This window comes from Poromitra crassiceps (genome assembly GCF_964638095.1).
Source record: "Poromitra crassiceps genome assembly, chromosome: 6".
NCBI lineage: Eukaryota > Metazoa > Chordata > Actinopteri > Beryciformes > Melamphaidae > Poromitra > Poromitra crassiceps.
The window spans coordinates 41,486,305-41,492,304 of NC_139627.1; the positions used below are offsets into that span (position 1 = coordinate 41,486,305).

The 6,000-nt window shown below is 44.5% G+C and overlaps 1 protein-coding gene and 1 pseudogene across 2 annotated transcripts in view; both read left to right on the top strand.

The window, feature by feature from the left end:
* Nucleotides 1-6,000, top strand: part of LOC310777894 (myosin heavy chain, fast skeletal muscle-like) — a gene marked incomplete at both ends in the record, with an annotated part of 55,087 nt that overhangs the window by 38,350 nt on the left and 10,737 nt on the right. The window lies entirely within an intron of this gene.
* The window catches only part of LOC310778737 (myosin-13-like), a 13,749-nt pseudogene continuing 9,027 nt past the window's right edge, over nt 1,279-6,000 (top strand). The window contains exon 1 of the transcript in view: nt 1,279-1,284. The product of the transcript in view is annotated as a myosin-13-like (transcript). The remainder of the gene's footprint in view (nt 1,285-6,000) is intronic.

Consider the following 6,000-nt stretch of genomic DNA (forward strand, 5'->3'; position numbering starts at 1 on the left):
CATAATGGTGACTGAAAACAGTAATAACGTGTAAGACACGTGGCTGTCTGGTGACCTCCCAGAGACCTCACTCTACCTCCAGGAAGTCATCCAATCACAGGGCCAAACGGGCCAAACAGAGGCTGTTAACACAAAACATGGGTGCCAATCGCTTATGGCAGAATGTGGTGTTTGCCAGCAGTCTTAGTGAAACAATATTGGATTTTCAAGTAAAAAAAAAAAGGGGGGGGGGGGGGTGTAAATCAAAAACCTTATCTGTTGAGCATTCAGTGCCAAACCTTTACACGGTGAAACTTTCAGGCAACTATTTGCAGGTTGCAAATTGCATGAAGCATAATTTTCATGCAACTTGATATTTACACAAAGCAATTCAAAAATAATAATCAAGTCTCAACACTTGTTTCACTAAAACAGCTAGTTAGATTGGTAATGTTTCATATTGTTTTTCCTTCTCTCTCTGCTACAGTAGATTACTGTATCAACTTATTTTGTACTGGCTGGCTATTTCTTTCATTATGGCTGTCCTGGAGAAGAAGAAAGAGAAAAGAAGAAGTGGTAGAGAGAAGAGTATATGGAGAAGAGAGCCATATCAGTGCATTAATAGCCTACTAATCAGCGTTTTGATTGGCTGTTGCATGAAACTAGTTTCACAAAGTTGAGAGTTTTGCAACTGTTGCAGCTGAGTTTCAGAGAAGTTTCAAGTCCCTTTGTAATTAAATTAATAATTTGCAGTTTCACCTCAGTTTCAACCAACTAAAGTTGCGTGAAAGTTTGATCGAGCCAGCCTGCTGTTAAGTGTTTGGTGACCTCTAATAATTGTAGGTTCCGCTCTGTCATGTGTGCGTGTTCTTTGAACTAATGTTTAGTTGATAGGGATCTCACACTGAAATAATTGGACTGGCCACAAGAGGGAAGCATAAGCTAAGGCAACTCAGCTTTCAGTCCTTTTCAGGCTGTATTTCTGAAGATGCACTACATATTTAGTCATTGTAAGTAAAGTCCCATTCATATTTATTCATGTGTTTTACTCATATTACCATTATGCAATTCATATGTGCTCTATAAGGGGGGGGGGGGGGGGGGGGGGGGGGTTGAGGGCGTGGCGAAAATGCAAACCTTACTGATGTGTTTGCTGTCGCTTGCCGGACTCTCCCTGCAGTGGGAGAGATACAGGGTGGCCGGTGATGATGGTGGTGGTAGCGGCCTAGCGGGCCAGCCTGGCAGTGAGGTGACTGGTGAGGAGGACTGGAGGATGAGCTGAGGGGCAGAGAGATGGACATGAAGGTGAGAGTGCACCCGTTCGGTAAGCAGAAGCTAACAAACAATTGGCTCAAAGTCAACAGTAGGCTAATGGGAGATGACGATTATCTGGAGTGCAGGAACACACCCCCTTGATAAAGTTGCAATTAAGTAGGCCTACTTGGTGAACAAACTAGCTGGTGTTTGCAAAGCAACTTCAATTTGGCTAGCTAGCTTACTACTTTTATGAGCACAGGTGTTGATCATAACGTCAATGCGGTGTAGGAGGTAGTGACTAGATTGTGCGAGGGAGGCAAATTCACAGCAACCATTTTGGGCTGGTAAAACAGGAAGTGAAGCAGGTGTAGGCTAACCAATAACATTAATGAGGGCCCTGGTAGGCTAATGGAACGCCTAAATGGAATAGAAGCGGTATTGGTTAGCCTACATTGCTTCCTTTACCCCCTCAAAACGGTTGCTGTGAAGAGGGCCTATAAATGAAATTGAGACAAAGCTTATGTAGCCTATTTATTTATTAAAACAACAATTTGTCCAACATTACCTGTATTGTATTGATATGTCATCAATGCAGCTTTTTTGCACCTCTTTATCAGGGAGTCCAATAATTCTGGACCTTATTCTATCATCTTAAAACTTCACCCAATTCGCCCTTTTCACTTCCCACCCAATTCACCCGTTTTGTGTCTAAAATGCAGGAAGTAACTCAGGTGCAAGCAGAACATTAATGAGGGCTTGGTTTCCAACTTCCAATCCATTTCGGTGTTCCAGTATCGGGGCCCTCGTTACTGTTTGGCTTGCACCTGTGTGTTACTTCCTGCCTTTTAATTGTCTCGTGTTTCGTTGAGCTAGCATCCCCAGAGGAAGAGTGTCAGAGAGAGAGGAGAGCAAGGAGCTGATTCCCTCTTGGCCGAACACACCATACGCCAAAGCCATGCCGAACTGAAGCTTGAAGCTTATTCATTTATTATTATTATTATTATTATTATTATTATTATTATTATTATTATTATTATTATTATTATTATTATTATTATTATTATTATTATAGTAGCAGCAGCAGTAGTAGTGGTGGTAGTACAATAGTACTGTAGTAGTAGCATGGTGTGGATTCTTAGTCTGACTTGATCTTGTTTCAATTCTGATATTACTGTGTAAGCAGCAGTCTAGGATTGATCATACCGTGTTTTGAAAGTAAACTTCCTCTCCCAGATAAGAAACCCTTCCCTTGCTAGGCAGAGCCCGGGGATTTCCTCGCCACTGAGAGCTGTGGTTCAACTTTCTAGGCCATGTTTTTGCTCCACAGCTGTGTGAGCCAAGCTGCAAGTCACCGGGCCAGCCTACAGTCCCACTCTGACTAGACCAGGGAGACAGAACAGGATGTCTGGATGCGTTTTACACAGAATCCTGCCTCCCCTTTTCCATCTGCGCCACAGAATGGAGTGGGGCTGCGTCCACACACTATTCCCCATTCAACCTTCTAACCACCACCAGGCCACGCGTAGGAAAGAACCGCCTGGAGACACTCTTCCCTCAGCTCCGCGCAGCATTTGCCTCCTGAAAGCAATTGATCAAATGGTCAAATATTTGATTTCACATCTTATCTTTGCAGCACTGACGGATGTAAGTTGATCCTTTGGCAGGTTGCTGCAAAACACTTCGCCACCGGGGGTCCATCCTGTCTGGGTCTGCTCACTGGCATCAGGAGCAGCTGCAGCGAGGACAGAAGAAGGTCACAACCCAAAAAGAGGCTGCATGTCCAGTAACAAGAGCGCCCCGGCCCTAGTGTTTCCTCTAGGAGCTCAAAGTCAAGACTGATGCAGCAGTCTCTGTAGACTGATACAGCGGTCTCTGTAGACTGCTGTATCAGTCTCTGTAGACTGATACAGCGGTCTCTGTAGACTGCTGTATCAGTCTACAGAGACTGATACAGCGGTCTCTGTAGACTGCTGTATCAGTCTCTGTAGACTGATACAGCGGTCTCTGTAGACTGCTGTATCAGTCTCTGTAGACTGATGCAGCAGTCTCTGTAGACTGATACAGCAGTCTCTGTAGACTGATACAGCGGTCTCTGTAGACTGATACAGCAGTCTCTGTAGACTGATACAGCAGTCTCTGTAGACTGATACAGCAGTCTCTGTAGACTGATGCAGGAGTCTCTGTAGACTGATACAGCGGTCTCTGTAGACTGATGCAGCAGTCTCTGTAGACTGATGCAGCAGTCTCTGTAGACTGATGCAGCAGTCTCTGTAGACTGATACAGCAGTCTCTGTAGACTGATACAGCGGTCTCTGTAGAGCCAAGACACAGCTCATTATCACTCTGGCACAAGTAAACATAGTTAAATCTGATGCTCCTTAAGCTGCAGTTGATTTTCTGTTACTTTTAGAAGCCTTGTCTGGAAGGTGGCTCAGTGGTTAGCACTGTTGCCTCACAGCAATAAGGTCCCGCCTGGGTTCGGACCCCCGGTCCGTCCCAGGTCCTTTCTGTGTGGAGTTTGCATGTTCTCCCCGTGTTCGTGTGGGTTTTTCTTCCGGGTGCTCCGGTTTCCTCCCACCACCAAAATATATGTTGTTAGGGTTAATCCTCCTGTCAGTGCCCCTGACCAAGGCACTGGCAAAAGAACTGGAGTTGGTCCCCGGGCGCTGCACTGCAGCTGCCCACTGCTCCTAGTTCTAGGAAGGTTCCTACAGTAGTAGAGGATGGGTCAAATGCAGAGGATGAATTATCCACATGGGGATAAATAAAGGATAACTTTACTTAACTTGCTGTATAGTGAACCGCTGAACTTTATTTTTTATTTTTTGCATTTTGCCTTTATTGATAGGACAGTAGGCTGACAGGAAAAGGGAGAGAGAGAGAGAGAGGGGATGACATGCGGCAAAGGACTACTACGGGTTGGATCCGAACCCGGGTCGGCCGCGTGAAGGACAAAGCCTTTGTGGTACGCGTTCTACCAGGTGAGCCACTGGGACGGGACGCCCCCACTGATCTCAATTCTGAACTCAAGTCAGATGAAATTCTCCTTGAAGTGACATCAATGTTGCATCAGTGTTTTTCGTATTCTGTTAGTAAGAGGTAAAACTTACATCATTTTCAAATGCTGAGACAAGTCGCCATTTTGTGCTGATTCCTCACTCCCCCGGTCTCCACTGAATCTGAAAACAAAGCAAATGCATTTCAGAGAGCGTATGGCAGTTCCCATTGGCTACAGACAGTTAAGTATCAACACAAAATGTCCATCATTTCACTAATGGAAAAAGATGGAGGACAATAGTCTGGGGGACAATAATGAAGACAAGAGTGACACAGGACCCAAATGTCAAAAACGGTGGTTTTTAGGAGATAGACAGTCATGGTTATGATTGGGTTATGAACTTCATTTTAAGGGAAAGTTTGTGAAAGATTAAAGGATTAGCGGTGATTACATTAAGCCCCTCAGCTTAGTCCAGTTTGAGGACAAAAAATGTGAAAGTTCAGATAAAAGTGCTTCACAGATAAGACATGTTGAAGTAATTGTGTGCACTTTTTGATTGTGAGCAGCACCCTCTTATTTGGAGTCATTTCTCCTGGAAAGAAAGTTGCTTTTTTTTTTTTCATACTTTTTTAATCAGAACCAAACAAGGATCAAATGTTGAGGATATTGTTTCGATCTTAATTTTTTTTTAAACTCTGACTTGCTTACAAAACAGGATCTCTGCTTTGCAAATCCAACTTTTTAAGTCTGTTTCGAGATTACCAGAACGCGGTTTCCGTGGCCAACAACGCTGTCGGACATTTTCTCACTGTGTTTTGCAGAATCGATGAAGCAACACCAGCAGCACTGTGGGGAGACCGGCCCACAACGTCTCATTCCATCTACCCCGTCTGCTCTGCCTCATGCTCACACTTGGATGAGAATCGATTCATATTTTGCAGTCATTTTGAAACGAGGACCACATCGTTCACCCAGAAAGAGGCAGAAGATGACAACATGTTCAATGGACAGTGTATTGTAGTATCCAATGTGTGTGGGCCTGCATGTAAGCTGTGGATCTTTTAGAGTGCATTTTGCCAGAGATGTTTTCTTCTCAGCTGTCCTTGAGTCCACATGATAAAGTACAGCCCGTTTCGATTGGGATGCAGAACCTCTGGAGAGGGCGGGACAGGAGATCAATTCGGGTCAACCTCAATATGTCCGTCTTTTGGCAGCCGGCGCCGGCTTCGTGAAGGATTATTTATTTGGGAAAATTGCGTTAGCAGGATACCTCAGGACAAACACCGAAAGCCAGTTAGCTCAGCCTTCCAACCAGGGAATTGTGCAACCTGAAACAATGAGCGCCCTCCTCCTCCTCCTCCTCCTCCCACCACCATCAGATATTACTCAGCATCCAGATGTGTTGCTCCACAGTTGATTGTTAACAAACTTGTGTTAGGAGACAGCAAGAGCAGACGCACAAACTGAACTCAGCTCACTTTTGTATTCATTTTCTGTCTTTTTATTTGCCTATTCTCAGCAGACAAACTGATCGAGGCTTTACATCAAGCAAACCTTATATTCTGTTTCATAATCATTTAGAATAGCTTCTGGGCTGTCTGATGAAATATGCATTTTCTGTTGCGTGGGAAAAGACGGTCACGTTAAAGCATGTCTTATTGGGCAACTGATACAATACAGTACTGTCTATAAAGTGCAATGACTCATACAGTAGATCACCACATCCAGGACATAATAAGGGTGTAGCCGACGACACTGTAAACAAC